We start from the raw sequence: 26,438 nt of genomic DNA, 5'->3' as shown, positions 1-26,438 counted from the left end.
ATCACTACAAACAAAGCTAATGGAGGTGATGGAATTCAAGCTGAGTTATTTCAAATCCTAAAAGATGATGCTGTTAAAGTGCTACACTCAATATGAAAGGAAATTTGGAAAACTCAGCAGTGGTCGGTCACAGGAGTGGAAAAGGTCAGTTTTCGTTTCAGTCCCAAAGGACAATGTCAAAGAATGTTCAGACTACTGCACAGTTGCCCTCATTTCACATGCTAGCAAGGTAATACTCAAAATCCTTCAAGCTATGCTTCAACAGTACATAAACTGAGAACTGCTAGATGTACAAGCTAGATTAAGAAAAGGCAGAGGCACCAGAGGTCAATTTGCTAACATCTGTTGGATCATAGAAAAAACAAGAGAGTTCTAGAAAAACATCTACTTCTGCTTCATTGACTATGCCAAAGCCTTTGTGTGAATCACAACAAACTGTGGGAAATTCTTAAAAGAGATGGGAATACCAGATCACCTTTCCTGCCTTCTGAGAAATCTGTATGCAGGTCAAGAAGCAACAGTTGGAACCATACATGGAACAATGGAGTGGTTCAAAATTGGGAAAGGAGTATGTCAAGGCTGTATGTTGTAACCCTGCTTATTTAATTTCTGTGCAGAGTACGTCATGTGAAATGTCAGGCTGGATGAATCACATGCCGGAATCAAGATTGCCAGGAGAAATATCAATAACCTTAGATATACAGATGACACCACCCTAGATGGCAGAAAGCAAAGAGGAACTAAAGAGCTTCTTGATGAAAGTGAAAGAGGAGAGTGAAAAAGCTGGCTTAAAAGTCATTAAAAGTCAACATTCAAAAAACTGAGATCATAGCATCTGGTCTCATCACTTCATGGCAAATAAATGCAGAAAAAGTGGTAACAGTGACATTGGTCTTCAAAATCACTGCAGATGGTGATTACAGCCATGAAATTAAAAGACCCTTGTTCCTTAGAAGAAAAGCTATGACAAAGCTAGACAGTATATTTAAAAAGCAGAGACATTACTTTGCCGACGAAGGTCCGTATAGTCAAAGCTGTGGTTTTTCCATTAGTCATGTATGGATGTGAGAGTTGGACCCTAAAGAAGGCCGAGCACTGAAGAATCTATGCTTTCAAACTATGGTGTTGGAGAAGACTCTTGAGAGTCCCTTAGACAGCAAGGAGAGCAAAGCAGTCAATCCTAAAGGAAATCAGTCCTGAATATTCATTGGAAGGACTGATGCTGAAGCTGTAGCTCCAATACTTTGGCCACCCTACGCAAAGAGCCGACTCATGTAAAAGACCCTGGTGGTGGAAAAGATTGAAGGCAGGAGGAGAAGGGGATGGCAGAGGATGAGATGGTTGGATGATATCACTGACTCAATCGACATGAGTTTGAGCACCTTCGGGAGATGGTGAAGGACAGGGAAGCCTGGTGTGCTGCAATCCATGGGGTCGCCAAGAGTCAGACATGACTGAGCGACTGAACAACAGTTTGCTTTACATTTTTTCTGATTATGTTTCCTTTTGAAATTAGAATACATTTTTTTTCTTAATGGCTATTCATGCTGCTGCTACTGCTAAGTCACTTCAGTCGTGTCCGACTCTGTGTGACCCCAGAGACGGCAGCCCACCAGGCTCCCCTGTCCCTGGGATTCTCAAGGCAAGAACACTGGAGTGGGTTGCCATTTTCTTCTCCAGTGGCTATTCATATTCATTGTCAAACATGTCTTTTAAGTTTATTTTTCTTGAGAGCTCTGTAGTTAAGGCATATGACTAGTATTCATTTTGGAACTATTAGATATAACTGAAACCATTAAAAACCCAAGAGACATAAACAGTGATTTTAATATTTTGATTCGTAGACCTACAGTGACCCTTCTACCTACAGTGATCCTTCTCCTTAGCTACAGACCCAAAATTCTTAATTCTTTCAAATATCTTTATTTGCATGTCCCTTGATCCCTCATGCCTGCACACTCTCCTTTCTACCTTATTTTGTTTGGTGGGATGAATCACACAGAATTAAAATTGTGGTCACCTCTGCTACCTTCTTTTTTCATGGCCTCCATATCCTGTCAGCCAGACAATTCATTTCTGTCTTAACTTTGACATTTCTGCTTTCATGACTGAGTAACCACCTTTTCCATTTGTTCCCTGCAATCATTTTTAAAAGCTTGTATGTATTGATACTTTATATACCAGAAACTGTGCCAGGTATGTATCAATTGGAGTTTAGTTGGCAATGTTGAGCAGTTTGGTTGTCTCAACCTGGGGTCAGTGGTCGGGGATGGGTAAGTAGGGACCAAGGATCCTCCTAAATATTCTTAAAGCACAGGACAGGTCCTCCATAAAAAAGAATTATTAGGCCCAAAATGTCAATAGTGTAGAAATGGAGAAACCTGAATCACATCATTTCATAGCTTATTTAATCCTCACAACTCTTTACATGGGTTTTATTATTCCTACTTTATAGATGATTAAACTGAGGCTCACGAGATTTAAGTTAATCAGAGTCACACAGCTAGTAAGTAATGGAGCCAAGTTCAAACTTTGTCTGACTCAGTCTGAGCTTAAATTGGTCATGGTACCTAGCCTGCTCTTAACTCAGACCTTTAACTTCTACCTGGTCTACTATAATGGGTTCCTCCCTGATCCTCTTGCCTCTTGTCTCTCCATTTAAGTCTGTCTTAAGCATGGCATAAGGCTCTAATTATACTGCCTCTCTGCTTCTAATGCATTTGGAATGTAGTTTTGGTTCCCTAGCCTGGGTGTTAAGGCCAGAGCTACTGCAGTCAGTCCCTGAATGACCTTTCCAACTAATTTTTCACAGCTCTCTTCTTTTCAAAGATGTGTTTTCTTTCTTATTTTTGCTTCTTTAGTATTTTCCAGTATTCCATAACATATATACTGCTGTTGTAATTTAAAATGTTTTAATGGCAGAAAAAATCCAGCCTATCTGATGATTTAGGAATTAGAAAATAAAGTGATTGTATTTTTATTTTAAAGCCCCCAGACTTCCTCTGTGTAATCCTTCGTTCATGCTGTGTCCTTTGTTTGGAATCCCACACAATTCATTATCAGCGATTCAAATTCTTTTTGGCCACCAGGGCCCAGCCTGAACACTACTGCCTGCCACTGATCTGGAGAGCGGAGAGGTTAAGAGCATGTGCTTTTACACACTGATAGGGTCAAGTTTGAGATCTGTTTTTTCTGATAAGTACAGCTGTGAGACCTTGAGCAAGTAACCCAACCTCATTAAGTCTATTGCTTATCTGTAAAATTGAGGTGGTTTTGAGCTCACAGAGGGTTTTCGAAATTCAGTGAGAGCTCACATTTGAAGTGCCTGGCACAATGTGAGTGTTAAAGGAGTCCATTAATAGAATTTCTTTACTGCATTAATTTTCCACTTCTTTAATTCACACCTCTGCATCTCTAATAGTGTAAGCTGTAGGGTCAGAATTCATGCATTTAAATCCTGGTATCATCACTTACTAGTTATGTAAACTTAATCAAATTACCTAGCTATCATGTGCTTCAGTTTCCACATCTATGCACATAATAGTATGTGCTCCATTAGGGCTTATTTCAGGATTAAACGAGACAATGTAGGTAAAGCACCTAGACTAGGTCTGGCCCATAAGTGCTCAATTATGTTAGCTATTATTACCGCTCTTACTACTTAACTCATTATTAGCGCTTACTACTTCTTAACCTCTATTCAACTCATTTGTATACGTGTAACTCCTTATCTGAGGATTAACCCTTTGAAGCCCTGAGCACTGTTTTGAACTTAGTTATAATGATGTAGTTATATTTTACTTGCTTAAGGACTTTCACTGACATCACCCTATTTGAGCCTCACAAAAATCATATGAGGTAGGCAGACAAAATGCTAGCTAAATATAAGTTTGTGTAGGAAAGGTTTGGGTGTCTGCCATGCTTTAGGTTTTAAGTCCTTTCTTCTTCACCATATTTATCTTATTTGGCTTTCATAGTTATCCTGAAAGGTAGTATTTATTACTACATTTTAAATATAAGGGACCTGAGGCTCAGAAAGTTTAAGTACCATGATCAAATCAATCAGCTGATGAGCTTCAGAGCCTCGACATGTTTCCACAGAGTTGTGTCGAGTTTTCGTGGCCAGGTGTCAGATTTGGTGGTATCTAAGCCATAGTCTCATTATGTTCCTGTTTCTGCTTTGGGGAATCTGGTCACCTTGTCTCCTGAAATAGCTGTTGATGTAAAATACTGCAGTAATGTCAAGAGAGGAAACCTTCAGACAAGGACCATTGGAAAAATTGATCTTAGATTTCTTAGTATTCCTGTGTTTTAGAGACTGCTAAGAATGAGTAGATGAACCTCCCTTGGTCTAATGCCAGTGATTTCAAGGGTCTTTGAACATTTTTATACCAATCCAGTTCGCTATACATCCAAGTGAGGTCATTCTGAGACTTAACATTATAACCAATAGTATGTTGGAAGGAGCCCTAGATTGTTTGGAATCAGAAGTCTAGGAGTTCTTATACCAAGAATCCTTTTCGGGGAGATTTTGTGTAGTCTTTAAAGTCAAACAGACCTGATTGGAGTTACCTGACCTCTCTTTAGTCTCTTGTGTGTACAGTGAGGAGAAAAATAACCCATATACCAGAGTTTTTAACATTAAATACAGTAAAGTATATAAGCCATTTTGCCTCATTCATAGCAGGTATTTAGTAAAAATAAACTGTAATAATATGTTTTTAAAATATTTATTTGGCTGTGCTGGGTTTTGGTTGCAGCATGTAGGATCTTTAGCTGTGGCATGTGGGAGCTAGTTCCCTGACCAGGGATCGACCCTAGGCCCCCTGCATTGGGAGCGTGGAGGCTTAGCCACTGGACCACCAGGGAAATCCCAAAACTGTATTAATATTTAATGTATGTTGTTCCCACCTACAGAAAAAAGTCCATATTTAGCCTGGTATGTAAGATCTTTCTAAATCTGGCTTTCCTCTCAACATCCCTTAGTCTTTTCCTGCCACTCACTGTCATGTTCCTTAAATCCAAGCTCCACGAAAGTATTCTTACTTTCAAAACAACCTCTGCTTTTATGTTGCCATGTCTTTGTACATGCTATTTGCTTCCCCCTTGTCTGCCCATTGAGAGCATACGCCTTCAAAACTGAGCTCTAACGCTACTTCTGATTGTCAAGTTTCCATCAGATCTACTCTTACTCCACAGATTTATCACTCCTGCCTGTGAGTTCCCATTTAGCACCTTGTTTGTAATTTTCTTGGGCACCGTAGATAATTTCCTGGTCTGTCTCCCCAACACTTTCTAGAGGGCAGTGACCCTGTCTTAGTGTTTCTGTGGAATTCTGGGGCGGCAGAGTGCATTTGCTCTATCTCACTTGGGACTTCCCTTTCGGTTTGAATTCTGAATGTGAAAAACGTGATGACAGATCTCTTTGTTTTAAACCTCTGTGAGATGCAGGCAGTCCACGTGGAGGTTAATCTCATTGCTCAGATTTGGACATCACCATGTGTGCAGTTTCTTTAATCCTCCTCTAGCTATCAAAATGGATTTAGCAGTTGACATCCTCTCTTTTCTGTCTGGGGCAAATGGAGCTTTGTAGAATTTAGCCTGGAGGAGCAATGACCTTGCCTCCCCAGTTTAGAATGATCCCGGGACATAAAACTAGATGTCCCTGAGGACCTAGCATGGCCACAGTGTCGCCAGTGACAGGAGTACTGTGGCCTTACTTATGTTTATTCAGGAGACTGGGAAAAACATTCAGCCTCTGATTTAATTTTCTGTGACACATTGAGTCTGTGTTTTAGCCTGCAGAACACTACAGCTGTGTCCTACTTCTTTTCACCCTATCCCGTTCCTACCTTGTGATTTTCATATCACTACCTTTTAAGGCATTTCTATCCTTGGCTGATAGATAGTCTTGCATTGGAAGTCATTGCAGAAGAGTGGAGAAGATACCTCTGAATCATCGATGGAAACAAGCAAAAATCACCACTACAAAGGAGCTGAGAGCAATGGCATGTGTTGGGATCAGTAGTAGGTGATCTATTCCTGGGACTGAGTTGTTGACGTTTCTCTGCCAAGGGGGAAGCGATCTCAATTAATAAAACAAAGCTGTATAATTTGTGTAATGACCAGTATGAAGGGCAGTAATCACAACAATAACAATTACCATTTTCTGAGGGCTTACTGAGTATCTAGCCCAATGCTAGGTATTTGAGATGCAGAAGTAGGTTGGATGAGATCCCTATGCTGGAGTAGTTTGCAGTCTAGTAAGGGAGATAGGGAGAGATTGAAGGCAAAGGAAAAGGGGGTGGCAGAGGATGAGATAGTCAGATAGCATCACTGACTCAATGGACATGAATTTGATCAAACTCTGAGAGATGGTAAAGGACAGGGAAGTCTGGCGTGCTGCAGCCCATGGGGTTGCCAAGAGTCGGACATGACATAGTGACTGAACAAAAATATAGTGAGATAGAATCATAAAACTGGTTGTCACACTGGAGTAAAATTAGCTCATTAGTGCCGAGGAGTACAGGATGCTAAGAGCACTGAGGAGAGACATATGTGTGAGACTTTGGGAGCAGAAAGGCTAGACCATTTTTTAGAAAGAAATCATGAGTTTGATTCTTTTCTGGTGTATACTTTGGCTTCTGCCTACTCTTCTCTTATTCCACCACTTAAATGTTTTCCTACTTCTCCAAGGCCAAGTTTGGTCCTGTCATTGTTACTCATACCTTGTGTACTTATGACACTTATCACAGCTATAATTAAATATTTCTTTATATAATTGTTTAATGCTTGTCCTTTCTACTAGTCTGTAAGGGCAGTGACCATGCCGGTCTTGTTTGCACTGATACCTATCAGTATCAATCCTGTGCCAGGATTGTAGGCACACAATAAACATTTGTTGAATGAATGAATGAATCCTTATGAACTCCTCAAGTCCTTAGATTGTCTCCCCAACATATAGTGTGTGTGAGGTTTAGGAAAAATTAAGCCTATAATCTGGTGGGAGAAACATCTTCCATCAGATTTATTGTCCTTGTGGTGACATAGGTGGCCAAACCTGTGTCCTTTACAGACAAATCCCTTGGGTTCTGAGCTCTACAGTGCACAGTAGACAACTTTGACATTAGTCCTCCTTTCTCTTGCATTTTCTGCTGTTGGTGTTTGAATAATGGTACGACTGTTCCCTGAAAAGCACAAAAAAATAAGAAATGAATGCTCAAAATGGCTGACACAGTATTTTGATCCTCGATGTCTCACCTAAAAACTCCTCTCTCAAACTGAACATGCAAATATTTTTCTTGGAAATGCCCATCTTTCACAGGCATTGGAGTAAGCTCCAGGTATAGCCAGCATGTATTGAGTGTGCCAGATGTGAGGCTGTACCTTTTTGTAGTCTTTCTGTTTGGCTGTTAAGGGTTGGGGTTTGAAATCGACCTGGGCAGGATCTGTGCCTGCCTTGAGCAGATGTTAAAAGTGAGACTCTTAAATGTCTGTCTATCTCACAATCTATCCCTGGCAAATAGAAAACTTTCGGTTGTATAATAGAATGAATGTATGTGTGGCCTGCATAGCACACACGCTTGTATGTATTTCCTTGATGTGTGTCCACTTTTTTCAGATGGCACTTTCCTTTCTTCTCACCAGGACACTTCCTACCCTTTCCCATAATAATTTGTTCAATGCTTCTTTAACAGTCAGTAGAAAAGATTCTGAAACAGAAGATTCTTCTGTTCACCTTTTTAGGGTTGCTGAATTCTTGGTTTGCTTATGGAATTGGGACTGAAGCAGCTTAAAACACAGGTTAGCTGCAAAAGGGTATTTGTTTTCTGTTCATCCTATCTGGAAATTTTGAGACTCAGAAAATCCCTAGAACATCATAGCTGAAAGATAGACTTACACACACATCTCCCACAACTTTGTCATTAAGCAGATGACAAAGCTGAGGCCCACAAAGGGCTTACTGTGCCTCAGGCTATCCAGTGAGGTAATGGCAGAGTCTTGAACCCAACCCAGTCATTGCATCTTTTTATTTTATTTTATTGATTTTTTTAGGTTAAATAACTGTGACAGGAAGAGTTCATAAAAAAGCAAAAGTTTTTTTGAAAAATGAGCTTGTGTTAAAGCTGTAATTCCAGATCACACATGAGACTTCTGTTATAAGCCTGTTATGAGCAGCATTTTGCAGATTTGGAGAGATTTTGAAAGAGGTCCCATAAATCTTCAGAATTCCAAACTTTTGTCCTAGTCCACAAGGAAAGTAGCAGTTGCTAGAGTTGAATAGATTTCAATTTTTATGGGAGCAAGTGCAAAAAGAGTTGCAGTGATTTTAGGGGAGAGATTCTTGGCCCCATTTTGCCTACAACGTATGCATCTGACAGCTGGCCTGTCATTCTATTTTTAGACATAATCTATGGGATTACAGAGTGGTTTCATTTCTTTCAAAGCTATGCTGCAGAAATGCAAGCTGTGTAGAAAATGGATTTGCTTTGTAGCAATTTGGAGACTATTTAGTACACTGTCTTTAAATTTTTAAATTTAATCAACTAATGTAGATCCCTTTGTCCAAATATTTCATCTTAATGTCCACTTACAGTTACAACAGTATTCTAACTTAATTTGGGAAAAATAAATGCTAGAAATACTAGAAGTGGAAATAAGTTTTTTACTTTATGTCATATCACTGATCTTCATTTCCCCTTTCTAGGTCATAGAAGGAACAATAGACATACCTCTTATGGGGTTTAAAAATAATTTATAGCTGCATTCATTAAGCACCTGTTAGCATTTATTGAATGCCATCTGTATCCCAGGAACTGAGCTTGCCTAATATAGTGGTTCATTTATTTTTTATGTTACAATAACCATTAAAGGTAAGGGATGATATCCCTGTTTTGTACGAGAAAGCTGTGAGACTCCAAGCAATTGAGTAACTTGCCAAAAGTATAGAAATAGTAGAGCAAGAATTGGAACCCAGATCTGTCTGATGTCAGAATCCTGCTTTCCCTTTCAGCAGGTAGCCTCTACTAGTTTTAAGAAGAAGCTGATTGGTAAAACTAGAAGGGCTAAGTACAGAAAGGTATAATAATTCAAAATATGATTGGAGGGGGTTATGTAGGTATTGTACCATAAAATAGAATTTACATATACCTTGCTGCTAAATCACTTCAGTTGTGTCCGACTCTGTGAGACCCCATAGACGGCAGCCCACCAGGCTCCCCCATCCCTGGGATTTCTCCAGGCAAGAACACTGGAGTGGGTTGCCATTTCCTTCTCCAGTGCGTGAAAGTGAAAAGTGAAAGTGAAGTTGGTCAGTCGTGTCAGATCCTTAGCAACCCCATGGACTGCAGCCTATCAGGCTCCTCCATCCATGGGATTTTCCAGGCAAGAGTACTGGAGTGGGTTGCTATTGCCTTCTCCACATATACCTTATGTGTTCATAAATACTCATTTTGATTTAGAACTGTCATTTCACAGGTTCTGTTACTTTTTCTTTTGATTACACAAATGAAAAAATTTAGAAAATGTAGGTTATTACTTTAGCATCTCAAATGTTCATCAGGAAAAGGCTCTTGCTTTTAGTACACAAAAGATTTACAAAGTAACAAATGATTAATGAGATAAAATTGCCCTAACTTTTGGAGGAAAAAATCAGTATCTTTGAAGGTAAATCTTAACTTTTCCAATGACTACATTATCTAGGAAAATCATTCTAAATGATTTAGAACTTGGTCGGGATGACTTTGCTGTTCTTTAGATTGGAATGTCTAAGATGCTACAACTAGTGGTGATCTGACATTGTCCTTAGAAGCAGGATACCTCAGGAAAGTGATAGGCCTAACAGACTGGACCTTAATAACTTCGGGCAATTGCCTTGAGAAAGGAAAAAACACTCAGAACTTAGAGTCAGATCCTAGTTCTGCCCATTTAAGAGCTGGCCTACCACTCTGAGCCTCAGTTTCTTCACTGATCAAGTGGGGTAATGATACCGTATTACAGAGTTATTCTGAAGTCATTTTTAATAGTCACGGTGAAAGAATATGTTTTGAAATGACTAGAGTTGCAGCATTTTATCAGTGATGTAATTCCAACAGTAGCTACATTTAAATAACCTGCTGTCACACTTTGTTATAAGAAAATACCTTTTCATGCAGCTGGTCTACTTGGCCTGTGTTAATGTTGTTGAAATTAAATTTATTTGGCTTAATAGCAAGCAATTCTTGTTCCATTACTTACCATTCTGCCAGTTCCTGTCCTTGGTTGGCAGGCTCTGTACAACAATACAAAATGCAAAATTAGTTTTCCCTGTTAAGTGTATGCATTTATGGTAGGAAGAATGTGAATTAAGGCTGGATCCTGAAAGGCCATTTGAGATGGGAAAAGGGAAGCACTGCAGGAGACGAGACTTCTTTGGCTTGGCTTTGGCTTGACTTATCACTTGATCATGAGGCGGTCAACACAGAGAGGCTATGTTGGCTTGTTAAGGTTAATAACAAAGACCAAACAGCTTCTCCCCACCTCACAAACCGTCTTTCTCCCATCTACATTTAGTTGACTGGGACCATTGCACTTTCTGTTTCTTTCTTTAAAAAACAAAACAAAAACAAAACCTTCTCTCTGCCAAGACGTTGCTCTTTATATCCAATCTTTTGCTATAATGAAAGTGCTTGGTTTGACATACTGCTGAAAATCCCTCAGCCTGTAGATTGCCAAAGCCTGCTTTAGCCCAGTGCTTCTTGTTTTCTACCTTTTGAGCTTTTTGTCACCCCACATCTAAGAATGAGTGGAGAAAAGGAAACAAGTCTATCAAAGTTCATCATCCCCTACTTTTCTTTTTTTTTTTTTTTTACCGTATTAGGATAGAGACTATTCAGTATGTCTGTCCTGTAGTCTGAAATGGGTGGATGGGGAGTTGGTCTGATTCCAGGTCTACCACATTATAGTTGTGTTTAACCTATGTCCAAACTCTTCTCTCAGAGCTCAATTTTTTTTCATTTGTAGAAATGGGAAATGTCTTTGTATTACAGGTATTAAGGTTGAATATAACATTATATGTGAAACACCCAGTGTAGTGCTTATTTAATACATGAGAAGTGTTTAATAAATGTTGTATTCTTTTCTTCCAAAAGTATTTTCTAGATAGAACAACACTGAATCTTGTACTAACCCAACAAGCGTATTAATCCCTGTGTTAATCTCTCCTATAAGGATAGCATGTCAATCCTTTGTCTTTAAACTCCATTTTATTATTGAGGAAAGCCTTTTAAGTTGGCTTAAAAGTGACTTTGAGAGCACATGAATTTATAGAAAAGTATCTGTCATCCTGAAGCAAAAAGAGCTCTGGAGATAAACCTTTGGATTTAATGTATCCAGGTTCGTATGAATCCTAAACAAAACTAGGTCCTAGGTGTGTATTCCTGGAGTAGAAAATGGCAACCCACTCTAGTATGCTTGCCTGGAAGATTCCATGGATAGAGGAGCCTGGCAAGCTATAGTCCCTGGGGTTATACAGAGTCAGACATGACCGAGCGTACACACATGCTCAGGTTAGTCAATATGAGTCAGGATTCGCCAGAGCAACCGAAGCAATATGGGCTGTGTATGTTTGTGTATATGTGCATGTAGATAACTAAAGATGTATTATAAGGATTTGGCTCTCATAATTATGGAAGCTTACAAGTGCAGAATCTGCAGAGTGGGCCAGCAGGTTGGAGACCCAGGAAAGTCAATGGTGCAATTCCAGTCCAAAGGCTGGCAGGCTAGAGACCCAGTAGAGCCAATGTACCAGTCAAGTCCAAAGAGTCTCTCCTGGAGATTTCTGTTTTGCTCAGTGGAGGCTGGTCTTTATGTTCTCTTCAGGCCTTCAGCTCATTCAATGAGGCCCAACCACATTATTAAGGGCAATCTACTATACTCAAAGTCAAAATTAAATTTGTTAAACTTAACAAATTTAAATGCTAATTTTATTCAAAAAATTTCATTCCATCCATCATGGAAATACACAGAGTAATATTTGATCAAATGTTTGATCTGATGGCCCAGCCAAGCTGACGTATAAAATTAACCATCACGCTAAGTTTAATGAAAAACACAAGACTCAGAGATTGCTATCAACATTGATCATTATTTTCGTGTCTCTTAATATTAACACAACTGTAGTTCTTTCTATAGTACTTTCACATACCTATCTCAGTTGATCTCCATAGAAGCTCTTATTAGGTTATCAGATACAACCCAACTTGTCTGAATGGAGTTCTGAGACTGAGACAGATTAGGGGACCTGCCCACGGTGTCACATAGAGTGGCAGAGCTACAGTTTGTCCACATCCTTTAACTTCAAATCTGAACATTTTCCTCTTGGCCATTCTCTCTGTTTCAGCTGGAAAATTCTGGAAATGGTTTTGAGAGCCTGGTGGCTTTTCTTCTTGGAACTGTTGTACTCCTCCTTGGAACCGTTTTGTGATAAAAAGTTAACAAAATATATATTGGTGGAACCTAAAGATCTTCCTTTCAGATGATTCTGATGATGCCCTCAGGCAGAAAAGAAGAAAGAGAGGAAGGAACAACTTTAACAGCAAAAAGAGTAATGTCAAAAAGTAATTAGAGCAGGACAAATGGATTGTGCTGCCATGTTCAAGATTGTTATTTCTGTAAGCAGTGAGGAGGAAGGGCACTAATGCAATGTGACGGATCTGGAGCAAAACCCAGGGCATTGCGCAAACTGCAGAGACACAGCCAGTAGCAAAGCTCAAATCTCAAGGTTTGACTGAACAGTATTTGATATCTCAAAGAGTTGTTTCATGTTGTTTGGAGAAACTACTGTGTCATGGGACCTACTTTCTTGATTTTGGCTTTTGGGAAGTGGCCTCATGGTCTTAGGTAGGTAGTCGGTGTCCCAGGATAACTCCCATCCCAGCATTTTGTCCCTGCACATGTCTAGTCTAGGCAGGGACATGATGTCAACAGGGATTTGGAAGAGAAGATACCAGATATGAAGTGTATTACCTATTCAGAGAGAAAATGAAATAGAAAAGGAGTCTTAATCAAAATGCAGCTTAGTATTAAAAGCCACCCTGGAGAGAGGCAGATGGTAATGTTCTCATCTGTTGACGACAGATTTACTAGCCTAGATTACCTGTGTCCATGATCCCACTGCTGCCACCACGTATGAGGAAACTGCCACGATCCTCAAGAAACAGAATTTCCATATTTGCCTGCAAGGACATCTTCACAAGTAGATCAACTTTTTCCCCAGTGAGTCACCATACCTTTGAAATCTGTTGCTAGTTGCTACCACTACTATGTTAGTGTCATTAAGAGCTTGTGTTTTTAGTACTCAGACATTCCTGGGTTTGTTTTCTAGCTCTGTTCTTTATGAGCTGTTTGACCTTGGGCAATTTACCTAACCTCTCTGAGACTCAGTGTTTTTATTTCTAAAATAAGGATAATAAGTATACTTCCAGACTTCTTTTGAGATTTTGGTAAGGTGATACACTTAAAACAGTTAGTACTGTGCCAGATGCCAGGCATAAAGTCATGACCAGTAAGGGTAGAAGTAAAAGTATGGAGTGGGAGGGTGTGTAGGAGGGTGGGGCTGGTCTGAAGTTGTCTACCCAGCAGGCCTCAGTGGGGAGCTAGACATCTGTTCTTCAGATTTCTGGTTTGAGCAGAGATAAATGGTTATGCCTCAAGATCCCATAGTATAGCTGAGGTAAGACTAAAAAAATTAAATTGGGATTTCTTTAGTTACTACTCAGTGGGAAGGGGAAATTAAGACAGTGTTATGATTCTAAGTATTCAGACTCACGGTATAGATTATTGCTTTTGGCCATGTGAAGGGATTCACCTTTCATTCCTGACTCTTGACTTGCCATCTCCCACCCCCATCCCTGTTCCCATTCCCACTCTGAAATCTTCTGACAACTCAGAACCGACCAAAAATCAAGTCTTAATATTCTGCCATCATATATTTAACTGTCTTCAAGTCACGTCACTCTGATAATTTTTTTTTCTTACCATGCTGTTACCAACCAGGGTTCTTGACCATCCCCAACCAATAGAAATTGACTAGAGGCCAGATTAGAAATTTAGGCAAGGCTTAATTGGGGGTCTCTGCTGTAGCAGGGGGCAGCAAGAAAAGCAACAGGTTCCCTTGCTCCACTTCCTGAGGAGAGGGGCAAGCTTGTTCCTTTTATGGAGTGAAGGTAGGGCAGTGTCCAGGGCTCAGGCCTGAGGGGTTGCTTGGGTATTTTGCCCACCCCTTTGGTGGTGGTGTGCACAAGGGGACATGCTCAGTATCCTCCTTTTGCTCCTCACACCCTGTTTTTGCTCCAGGCTCTCTGTATCATTTGGGTCCAGAATTTGCCCCAACTGTGTAGGCATGCAGTTAGTTTTAGTGCCATACAGTTTATTTTTATTCTGTTGCTTGAGGAGAGGTGGGTCTGGCTGTAAGCATTGTAGCACTGCAGCAAAGGGCCTCATGTCCCAGCCTGACAGTCTGAAGAGGGCTGGTTACTAACAGGGGCAAAGAGAATCCTATCATAGCCTGTAGAGACAGACCTCTTACTTGGCACGTTGCAAAGGAATTCTATTTCTGGACCTTTAGAAGTATGCTGTCTGGTGTTGGGCTCATAGCCCCCTTGTTAAGATTCTGTGGTTATATTACAGTGTGAGTCTTCTGAGGCATCCCACCAACCATGGATTTATGAACTATTTTCCAAGGTCTGTTTCTCTGTGCGTAATAAAATCATGTAAAAATTGAGCCCATTTTTACATTGTCTTGCTTGTTCCAAACCTATGTCTCCATGAGAAAAACTCAGGAGCCAGAGTTGAGCTGAGTTTTTTTTTCCCTTGTCAAGTTTTATAGTGCTTTCTGTGGTTTGCCCATAATTCAAACACCCTGTTTGTGGCTTTTTCTCTGATAGGCTTTACCTTCTTTTAGGTTCCCAAGTCCTAAAGAATATAATGTCAGGTGTAAAGACAAAAATAAATCCCAAATATATTAAATGGTCCAGGATTTATAATTTGCTGATATTATATTGTCTCTAGTTTACCAGTTACCTCTGGGTATTTCTTTTCGGAGACTGATTAGGTAAAATTATCACAGTTGTCAAGGCTAAGTGCAAGGTGTTTTAATTAATGGTTCAAGGAGTCTTGTTCTTTTTAGTTGTGATCAACAGAAAATGCTGAAGAAACTTTGGCATTTTGCCTGCCCAAGGTTACTTTTCTATCTTTAAAATGGGAGTGAGCAAAATCAATCACATTATCAACCCTGTTTAATGTACAGACACAGGATTTTTTTACATGGAACCAATTATTTCCTACTGTTAGGTCAGTTTATTTCTCTCCCTTGGTTCTTGTTGCATCATAACAAAGATTTGGAACAGTGGACTGATTACAGCTCTAGCCGACAGGGTTTCTTGGCTCCTATCTTATTGTAGCAAGGATTTGAAACAGCAGACTGCTTACAGCTTAGTTACAGCTCAAGCAAAACAGGTCTTTTGTTAAACAGAGGATAGTACACTCCCAAAATGTGGGAGTGGGCTGACCCTGAAGGAGTGGCAATGATCCCTCCTGGCTTCCCTTTTTATACTCCCTGTCACCTCCTTTTGGTTCTGCCCTGTGCAAAATTCGGCTTGTACCTGCCACCATTATGCAAAATGCCAAGCTGGATAAATCACAAGCTGGAACCAAGATAACTGGGAGAAATAGCAATAACCTCAGATAAGCAGATGACACCACCCTTATGACAGAAAGCAAAGAGGAACTAAAAAGAGCCTCTTGATGAAGGTGAAAGAGGAGAGTGAAAAAGCTGGCTTAAAACACAACATTCAAAAAGCTAAGATCATGGCATCCAGTCCTGTCACTTCATGGTGAGTGAAAGTGAAAGTCACTCAGTCGTGTCTGACTCTGCACCCCATGGCCTATATGGTTCATGGAATTCTCCAGGCCAGAATACTGAAGTGGGTAGCCTTTCCCTTCTCCAGGGGATCTTCCCAGCCCAGGGATTGAACCCAGGTCTCCCACATTGCAGGTAGATTCTTTACCAGCTGAGTCATAAGAGAAGCCCAAGAATACTGGAATGGGTAGCCTATCCCTTCTCCAGGGGATCTTCCTGACCCAGGAATCAAACCGGCATCTCCTGCATTCCAGGTGGATTCTTTACCAAATAGATGGGGAAAAAGTGGAAAGTGACTCTTTGTTTTCTTGGGCTCCACAATTGCTGTGGACGATGACTGCAGCCATGAAATTAAAAGACGCTTGCTCCTTGGAAGAAAAGCTATAACAAACCTACATGGTGTATTAAAAAGCAAAAACATCACTTTGCCAACAAAGGTTTGTATAGTCAGAGCTATGGTTTTTCCAGTAGCTCTATATGAACGTGAGAGGTGGACCATAAAGAAGGCTGAGCACCAGGGAACTGATGCTTTTAATTGTGGTGCTGGAGAAGACTCTTCAGAATCCCTTGGACAGGAAGGAGATCAAACCAGTCAATCCTAAAGGAAATCCATCCTATTCATTGGAAGGACTGATGCTGAAGCTCCAGTACTTTGGCCACCTGAAGCAAAGAGCTGACTCACTGTAAAAGACCCTGATGCTGGGAAAGATTGAAGACAGGAGGAGAAGGGGGCAACAGAGGATGAGACGGTTGGATGGCATCATTGACTCAATGGACATGTTCAGTTCAGTTGCTCAGTCATGTCCGACTTTTTACGACCCCATGAACTGCAGCATACCAGGCCTGTCTGTCCATCACCAACTCCTGGAGTTTACCCAGACTCATGTCCGCTGAGTCGCTGATGCCATCTAACCAATTCATCCTCTGTCGTCCCCTTCTCCTCCTGCGTTCAATCTTTCCCAACATCAGGCTCTTTTCAAATGAGTCAGCTCTTCACATCAGGTGGCCAGAATATTGGAGTTTCAGCTTCAACATCAGTCCTTCCAATGAACACCCAGGACTGATCTCCTTTAGGATGGACTGCTTGGATCTCCTTGCAGTCCAAGGGACTCTCAGGAGTCTTCTCCAACACCACAGTTCAAAAGCATCAATTCTTCGGCACTCAGCTTTCTATATAGTCCAATTTTCACATCCATACATGACTATTAGAAAAACCATAGCCTTGACTAGACAGACCTTTGTTGACAAAGTAATGTCTCTGCTTTTTAATATGCTGTCTAGGTTGGTCATAACTTTCTTTCCAGGGAGTAAGCATCTTTGCATTTCATGGCTGCAATCACCATCTGCAGTGATTTTGGAGCCCAGAAAAATAAAGTCAGCCACTGTTTCCACTGTTTCTCCATCTATTTGCCATGAAGTGATGGGACCGGATGCCTTGATCTTAGTTTTCTGAATGTTGAGCTTTAAGCCAACTTTTTCACTCTCCTCTTTCACTTTTACCAAGAGGCTCTTTAGTTCTTCTTCACTTTCTGCCATAAGGGTGGTGTCATATGCATATCTGAGCTTATTGATATTTCTCCCAGCAATCTTTTTTTCTTTTAAATATATTTTATTTTTTAATATAAATTTATTTATTTTAATTGGAGGTTAATTACTTTCTCCCAGGAATCTTGATGCCAGCTTGTGCTTCATCCAGCAAAGCGTTTCTCAGGATGTACTCTACATATAAGTTAAATAAGCAGGGTGACAATATCCAGCCTTGATGTACTCCTTTTCCTATTTGGAACCAGTCTGTTGTTCCATGTCCAGTTCTAACTGTTACCTCCTGACCTGCATACAGGTTTCTCAAGAGGCAGGTCAGGTGGTCTGGTATTCCCATCTCTTTCAGAATTTTCCACAGTTTATTGTGATCCACACAGTCAAAGGCTTTGGCATAGTCAATAAAGCAGAAATAGATGTTTTTCTGGAATTCTCTTGCCTTTTCGATGATCCTCCGCACGCTGGCAATTTGATCTCTGGTTCCTCTGCCTTTTCTAAAACCATCTTTGAGCATATGGAAGTTCACGGTTCACATATTGCTGAAGCCTGGCTTGGAGAATTTTTGAGCATTACTTTACTAGTGTGTGAGATGAGTGCAATTGTGCAGTAGTTTGAGCATTCTTTGGCATTGCCTTTAAGCTTGAATAAAATCCAGGAGATAGTGAAGGACAGGAAAGCCCGGTGTGCTGTAGCCCATGGGGTTGCAAAGAGTTGGACAGGACTGAGAGTGAGCAATAATCTCAGTGTGAAAAGGGAATGCAAATAGGTGAATGCTTAAGGCCGATTGACGATTGCAAGTTACGTAACAGCAGGTTCTATTGTGCATGTCTTTCCCATAATTAATCTGTTATAATCAGTGTATATGTGTATAGAGTATTCACAAACCCTTAATTGGCTCCTAACTGCCTAAGGTTATTTGAAGATATGTGAAGGAGTTGGAGAAGCTCCTGTGGTTAGTTTGAATCCACTCTGTGCCTAGGGCACATGTGCAGGAGTTGGAAAAGTTTCTGTGGCTATTTTTGTAGCATATCTGTGAGCTCTCTGGGGCGTTTCTGGTATGGGGTTTAGAGATGAGCCTGCATCCTTTTCGGCTCTGCCATGCCTGTTGCTCATGCCTAACTTCCTACCTTAGACTACTGCAGTTCTCTGGACCTAGTCAGTAAAAAAAAACCATAGGGAGATTGTTGGTTGGTTGTACTAGGCCTTCATTGTTTTCTTAGTTGTTTGCCTGATGCTAGAAAGACCTATGGAGACTGCAGATGCAGGTGGCCTTTTGCACTTTTAAGCAAAATGCTGAAAAGTAACCATCTGTCCAAAAAAAGTGAGGGGGGGGAGAGGAGAAAGAATCTTCCATGTAGTTTATGGTTTGAATTTTGTCTCTTGTCATTTGCCTCCGGTTTTTCTGTACAAAATAAAGTGCAGGATGCATTTATTAATAGAATAATGTTCAATTCAAGCCTTTTAAAACTTATAATTTTTCATCATTGTTAAAATCATATGTTGAACCAATTGTGTGCCGAGCATTTTATGAGCTAAAGAAAAGGATATATCTTGTTGCTTCTGGGAATTAGTCTGTTATGATCTCAGTTTTAGTGGAGTGTATAAGGGAGGAAAAGCACATTTTATATAAAATTTTGTAAATATACACTTACTCAAAAAGTTAAAAAAAAAAAAAATTAAAAACCCCTGTCCTTCAATATTCAGCTAAGGTGTGATCACTGTTTGGTGCTGATACCTGGACCTTGCAGTCTGACACATTGCTACCACCGTGTTTATTGATTTAGTTACGTTCAGTAGCTGGGCTCCAGTAGCTTTACTTGCTAACAGTGGCTGTAGGCTAGTTATGTTACTTTTGTGAGCGTTATTTTCCTTTTCTCTTCAAAGGGCATGATCCTTACTCTTGCTTATGAGGGTCAAATAGAATAATGCATATGAAAATCTTTTTCCAAGGGGCAAAGCTTTGTATGAGCATAGACTAATGCATGGTTTATAAGAATACCTTTTTCCAACTTTAAAAAAAACAAACAAACTACATTTAGGCACATTTTACTGTGTAAAATAGTGATATTTAGTAAATTTACCATTCTTGTCGTGTCGTTGTGTTAGTTACTCAGTTGTGTCTGACTCTTTGTGACTTCATGGGTTGTAGCCCACCAGGCCCCTCTGTCCATGGAATTCTTCAGGCAAGAATACTGGAGTGGGTTGCCATTCCCTTCTCCAGGGAAATTTACCATTACCTTAAGTCATTTTTAGAATATTTTCATCATCATCCCAATAAAGTCTCTTGTGTCCCTTCACTGTTAATACTATTCCCAACTCCTGATCCAGGCTGTCCCTGTAATCTTTCTCTCGAGGTTTTGCCCTTTTGGACATTTCATCTGGATGGAGGCATACACTGTGTGTTCTCCATGTCTTGCTTCTTTCACTTAGCATGATGGTTTGGAAGTTTGTTCATGTCATAGTATAGTTCTGTTTCTGAATAACACTCCATGAGGCAGATATACTGTACATACATTTTGTTTATCCATTTAGTAGTTGATGGACATTTGGATTATTTCCAGTTTTTTATTATGATTAATGCTGCTCCAAACCTTCACATACAAGTCTTTTTATGGACATGTGTTTTCTTTTCTCTTGAGTATAAAGATGTATATTTTAATTATAAAAGTAATGCATGCTTGTTCTGAAAAACAAGCATGTATATATGCTTTTTTATATAGGAAAGTATGAAACTTGGTGAGTGAGTCATCTCCATAATTACACTTTCCAGGGGGTGGTGATGGTAGTAATAATAATTGTTAGCATCTGACTGTTTTGAGCATTTACTGTATGCCAGGCATTGTGCTGCCCTATATATTCAATTCAATTCAGTTATGTCATATAGCATATATATGAAATAACCCATTGAAGTTGATACTATTTTTCTTTATTTTATGAAGGAGGAGGCTGAAGTTGAAGGACTAAATGTTAAGTCACTCTTCTAATAAGTGGCAGAGCCAGAATTTGAGCTTGGGCATTCTGGTGTATGTTCTTTGAGACTTTCCAGAACATGCAGTTTTTTAAAAACAAAAATTATCTTATTCTGTAGTTTGTTTTATTTCACTTAATTTGTCTTACAGATTATTCCATGGTAGGATTTATGGATCTATCATTATTTTTACAGATTGTATGAATAGCTATGCCAGGATTTGTTTAATTCATCTCTTATTAGTAGACATTTGGTTGCTTTTTTCCCCCTCTATTATGAATTGTTGCTGCTTATTTGCTCAGTCGTGTCCAACTTCTTGTGACCCCATGGACTGTAGCCCACCAGGTTCCTCTGTCCATGAGATTTCCCAGGTAAGAATACTGGAGTAGGTTGCCATTTTCTTCTCCAGGGGATCTTCCCGACCCAGGGATCGAACCCACGTCTCCTGCATTGTCAGGCAGATTCTTTACTGCTAAGCCACCAAGGAAGCCCTCTACTATGAATAGGGCTATAGCAAATATCCTTGCTTTCTGATGGTATTACTTTTGTGGCCTTAGGTCCTGAAAGTGAAATTTCCAAATGACAGGCTTTGTACATTTCAGTTTTGGTGTGGTTAAATATCTCTCCACTGAAGATGGTAAATAACCCCCTCCGACCTCTTCACCGTTTAAATAAGCATATAAGAGAGCCTATTTTCCCTAACCATTTCAATGGTGCATTATTTTCTTTGTAATGTGGTTATACGTTATCAATCATGTATGTGTTCTAGAGAGAAGTTAACGTATCAGGGAAGGGCATTGTTGAATAGCTGCTAAATTTAAGTAGTTTCTAGCCTTTTGATAGGTCAGGATTTGGCATTTATCTGGGCTCTCAAGAGGTACAATATTGGAGTAACCCAAACTGTAATTCAGGTTAACTTAGGTTGGCTTACCTGTTTGATGTTTTAAAATGAACACTTAAGACATTTCAGCCATAGCTATTTCCATTTTCTTAGGCCTATTCGCTAACTGCTCTGGCCTGCTGGTGACCTTTCACCTCACTGCTGCCTACACTATCCTTGCCTTGCTCCTAACTCACTTTAAACTCACTTTAAAGTGAAGCCAAGAAAAGGAGGTGAGAACCTGGACAGCTGGGATAGATACTTGTGCTTCCATTCTTTCCTTCAATGAAAACCACCAGAGTGAGACCAACAGCCTAATACTATCGTTTTTTAGTCTCTCCAAAGATAAGGCTCTTGTCATCTCTGTTACTGGCAGGATCCAAGTTGCCATGGTCTCTGTGGCCAGTATAGAGCTATATACCCCTGTTTAAGGGGAGGTAAGTTTTCCATCCTGGTGCCAATAAAGGAATCAAGGACACAGAGTTTTGGATAGTTCTTTTGCAGGAGCCAGGGCCTACCACATCTTACATCTTTCAGACATTGGGAACCATGAATAGCATTTTCTTGTAGATTTTGCCTTTGTCTTCTGACTATCCTTTTCCTCTCCACTCTCCATGATGGGTGTCTTCATCTCTTGGCCCTGTTATTCTGGGAGATGCTGCCCTCTGCTGGTGGACTGTAGGCTACCCAGAGCAGTTTAGATAGGTCTGACCACTAGAGGAACTGACAAGGCTATACAGAGCCAGAGTCATCAAGCTCTCTAGTCTCCAGTTTCATGAACTAATCCTAAGACTTTCCTCGATGAAAATAATTCATCAATCACTGGAAAATATACAAGTACAGAGACATTCATTGTAACATTTATAGTTGAGTGTAAGTCACTCAGTCAATGTCTGACTCTTTGTGACCCTATGTACTATATAGTCCACCAAGTTCCTCTGTCCCTGGAATTCTTCAGGCAAGAATACTGGAGTGGGTTGCCATACTTTCTCCAGGGGATCTTCCCAAACCAGGGATCAAACCAGGTCTCCTGCATTGTAGGCCAGTTCTTGACTGTCTGAGGTACCAGGAAAGCCCAAACATCTGTAGTAGCAAAAGAATAAAACCTAGATGTCCAACACTTGGGATTGTAATTATAGCTGCTAAAATTGGCTGTGTAAAAAACAACATAAAAGAATGAAAATATGTATCACAAACACACACCAAGCAGAATGTACCAGTTGCAGCCATGGTACATACCTCTTAAGTAATATAATGGCTAATCGGAAGTCCTCAAGACTAGTTGTCAAAGCTAGGATAATTTCTCTTGATATTTCATTAATACAGTTAGTAAAACAGTGTGCCTAATATTTCTTTAGTATTGTTGTATATCTGTATTTTCTCCTGAAACAAATACTTGACATTTGAGTAGCCTGCTGAAAAACATTTCTGTGATGTGTGGTCCGCCTGCAGACCTGATTTCCTAGGACAATAAGGGTGGTGCCGTATGTAGCAACTGTCTAAAACAGGCACCCCAACTGTGATGGGAAGTTCCTAGGCAGCCTTTTCACCTATGGTGTCTTTATAATAGAGGAGGTCAGATAGAGTATAGATATTACTTTGTATGATTTGATGAGAGACTGACTTGCCTCCTTGGTATAGGTCTCTACCTCAAATGATGCCCACCCCCCACCCAGTAGGATGGTGACAACTACAGGTTATGATATTTCTGAGAATTTTCTTTTTAAAGAACCGTAAGGAGGGAAGGGAGCCTTTTGAGAAACCCACTTATGTTTTTTAAAACTAAGCACCTCATTTCACAACATTTGGATGAGAATAAAAAGTATTGGCTTATATATCTTGATCCTTGTTATTTAACAAGTAAATTGCTATTTTCAATAGCAGGACTAGAGTGAAGCAAATGAGATACCTATAATACAAAATTTAAGACAGCAGTCACTCTCAGGGTCATGCAAGTTCAGGATCAGCCCTATTTCTCAAATAATCGCTGTCAGACCCTGCTCAGCTCTTGGGAAGACATCATTCCTGATGTGATGTGATGGATTGTTTATTATCCTTTCTTAGTCTGAGCCTTGACCTAGAGCCTAGGGCCCCTGCACTCTGGAAGCAGCTGTCTGGTTGAGCAGATTTTGATCAACCACTTGACTTTTAGCTGTTGGTTTAGCCCAGAAGGGGTAGCCCACTAATGACAGCCTGTCTAAAATCCAGAATGAATCTTGCAAAATGACCAAGTAAGGCCTAAAATAGTCAGGTTTCTTATCTCCTTAATCATTTCCCTGTTTCTTGGCTTTTTTTATATTGAAAAATATTTGAGTTTCTTCCAGGTTTTAAAAATTGTAACTTTCCAAAAAAAAAAAAAAATTATAACTTTCCATTGATCATCCATATATATACATCTTTGTGAACATAAGTATTTCTGTAAGATAGAGTAGTAAGGGTCTTTGGATCAAAGAGTGTGCAAAGTTTAAATGTTAATAGATACTGTAAGCTATATTCAGTCTGTGTATCAACTATCAACATGTATAAGCATACTCATTTTCTCAAGCCTTTTCGAGTGAAGTATTCTCAGCATTTTAAATTTTTTTGCCAATTTGATGGATAAGAAGTAGTATATAATAGTTGTTTTAACTTGAGTTATTATTAGTGACCTTTCAGTATTTATTGACACTGAAGTCATTTTAGGACATCTTTGTTTCATCATATTAGTTCCCCATTGGAAGGTTTGCTTACCTTTTTCTTAATCCTTATTTGTAGGATTTCTTCATATTTGTAAATGTGTGTGTGTGTGTGTTTGGGTGGCTTTGCCTTTCAGAACTTATTATATAAATGTAAATACAATCATCTTTTCCTTAATGATGTCTGGGTTTCATGTTATGCTTAGACTTTCCCTCCCCTCAATAGTAAAAAAATATATATATATATTCTCACTTTTTATTTTAATAATATTCTAGTTTACTTTATATATGTGATTAGTTTTTATATATCTCATGAAATTCTTATTTCATGAGCTGTCAACCCATTTTACTGCCAAAGGAAAAATAATGAAGTTTTAATTCAGAAAGATCATAAAAACAAAAACACTATGTATGCCCTTTTGGTAATGATTACTTTGGGATTATAGACTTGGGACCAGGCTGCCCTTCCTTCTCCTCTCTGCTCTGCTCCAATTGTGTTTGTCCTTTCTTAACTATCTTTTTTTAAAGTATATGTTATTTTTACTAAAAATAATAACTGTTTGACACTTCTGTTTATAAAATGTTTCCACACACATTCTGGTTGGTTCTTCAGAACACTTTTGATCTAGAACAGTAGATATAATTATCCCCATTTTATGGGTGAAGAAACTGAGATTATATAAGCAACAAGTTGCAGAGAATTTTCTGGCTCCAGTTATTCTTGCTACGGTTCTTTTTAGTTACCCAAATTCTAAGAACATCTGACTCTTAACCTGTATCGCTTGTCTGTTGTTTATCTCCTTAAAAAAGATTTATGGCTCAGTATCTGTGTGGAAATTTTTGCATCCTCCTGAAATAAACAAAAAGAGAAGAAACTCAGTATGCCTCACAAATGTTTCTTAGGTGTTTTCTGAGAGGACAGAGAGGGTTGGAAGATGGTTGGGATAACTAGAATTTAATGAAATACAGCTTTGCTGAAGCTGGAATAAACGCTCTGTTGCTGCTGGCCTTTCACAGTTTCCAGTGCCTTGCCTTTGTAGAATTCTCCATATACTCTAAACTCTAAAACATTCAGAGTTTTAAGGGAGCTGAGTGAGCCTTTCATAGACCAGGCTTTCATCTCTGATTCTGTCCGTGGCTCTCATTCCAGAACCCCAGCTACATGCCTGCCACCAGCAGCTTCTGTGGGGCCTATCCTGCTGGGTGTTGACTTTTAGATTACTGGGACTCTTATAATGAATCCTTTACTGTAAAAAGTACGCATTTTCTTTTTAACTTCTCTTTTTAGCCATTAAAATAATGGCATTGCAGTGTCTTAGCCTAGAAGTTCAGAAGATTCTTTTTATGCTGCATTTATCTTGAGAGTTCTCAGTGTTACATGATAAAGCATCTAAGTTTCCCAGTTTTGAGTTAACTTGACCAAAAGAGAGATGTTCAATGGAATTCAAGTATATTATTTTTATGCAAAATAAACTTCACCAAGACTGAGAAAACACCATTAAAAGGGCAATATCACATTTCAAATTCATAATTATATCATTAATACCAAAAGGACAAGTATTATTGTACAGAGTTGTTTTCCAGGAATATGCTCAAAAGGATTGTGTTAATGCATTTGGGTGTCTCTTGCAAAGAAGACATGGTGAATGGGCAGGCAAGCTTTGGGCAGAGTTGTAGAGGCTTGAAAAACATCCAAGAAAAAAGGGAGAATTTCAATATGAAATTTAAGTTCATTTAAGAGGGGTTATGATATTGTTACCTTTACAGTCATTTTTGTACTAAACCAAATTTACAGAGGGGACTTCTGCTTGTATTCGTGAATTTTGTCAAAGTCAGGGTTTTGAGGCAAAATTTATTTTTAGGATCTGCTCTCTCCAGTTATTGGACTTACCACTTTGGCTCCTCTTAACTTTATAATTCGGAGAAGGCAATGGCAACCCACTCCAGTATTCTTGCCTGGAAAATCCCATGGACGGAGGGGCCTGGTGGGCTGCAGTCAATGGGGTCGCTAGGAGTCCGACACGACTGAGCGACTTCACTTTCACTTTTCACTTTCATACATTGGAGAAGGAAATGGCAACCCACTCCAGTGTTCTTGCCTGGAGAATCCCAGGGACAGGGGCGCCTGGTGGGCTGCCGTCTCTGGGGATGCACAGAGTCGGACACGACTGAAGCAACTTAGCAGCAGCAGCAGCAGCAACTTTGTAATTGGTTTCTCATTCCCCAAAGCAATGGTCACAACCTCTCTTAGATTCTATCCTGTATGAATTCAATACAGCAGCAGCTAACCTGAGAAGACAGTCAGTGCTTTTAGGGGGATACTTGAAGGCCAGTTGTCGATGATATATATAAATACTAATCAGGAACTTCAGGAAATAAATTCAGTAATTTTGAGCATTTTCTGCTCTGGCTGGTGAAAACAATAACTATTCCTGGCTTTTTGTGAGCCCTGAAAATAATTTTCCCTGCGCCTTTTGG

At 39.7% G+C, this 26,438-nt stretch overlaps 1 protein-coding gene across 6 annotated transcripts in view; it reads left to right on the top strand.

The window, feature by feature from the left end:
* NR6A1 (nuclear receptor subfamily 6 group A member 1) overlaps positions 1 to 26,438 on the top strand; it is a 228,106-nt gene that overhangs the window by 119,713 nt on the left and 81,955 nt on the right. The window contains exon 1 of one of the 6 annotated variants that reach the window (XM_010810373.4): positions 1 to 26,438. This exon is cut by the window's left edge and continues 24,602 nt beyond it; it is cut by the window's right edge and continues 14,256 nt beyond it. The exons of the other annotated variants lie outside the window; for them this stretch is intronic. The gene's annotated coding sequence lies outside the window, so the exon portion shown is untranslated. 6 annotated transcript variants of the gene reach the window in all.

Source organism: Bos taurus, chromosome 11, assembly GCF_002263795.3.
Source record: "Bos taurus isolate L1 Dominette 01449 registration number 42190680 breed Hereford chromosome 11, ARS-UCD2.0, whole genome shotgun sequence".
Taxonomy (NCBI): Eukaryota; Metazoa; Chordata; class Mammalia; order Artiodactyla; family Bovidae; genus Bos; species Bos taurus.
This window is presented reverse-complemented; position numbering and strand designations above follow the sequence as displayed.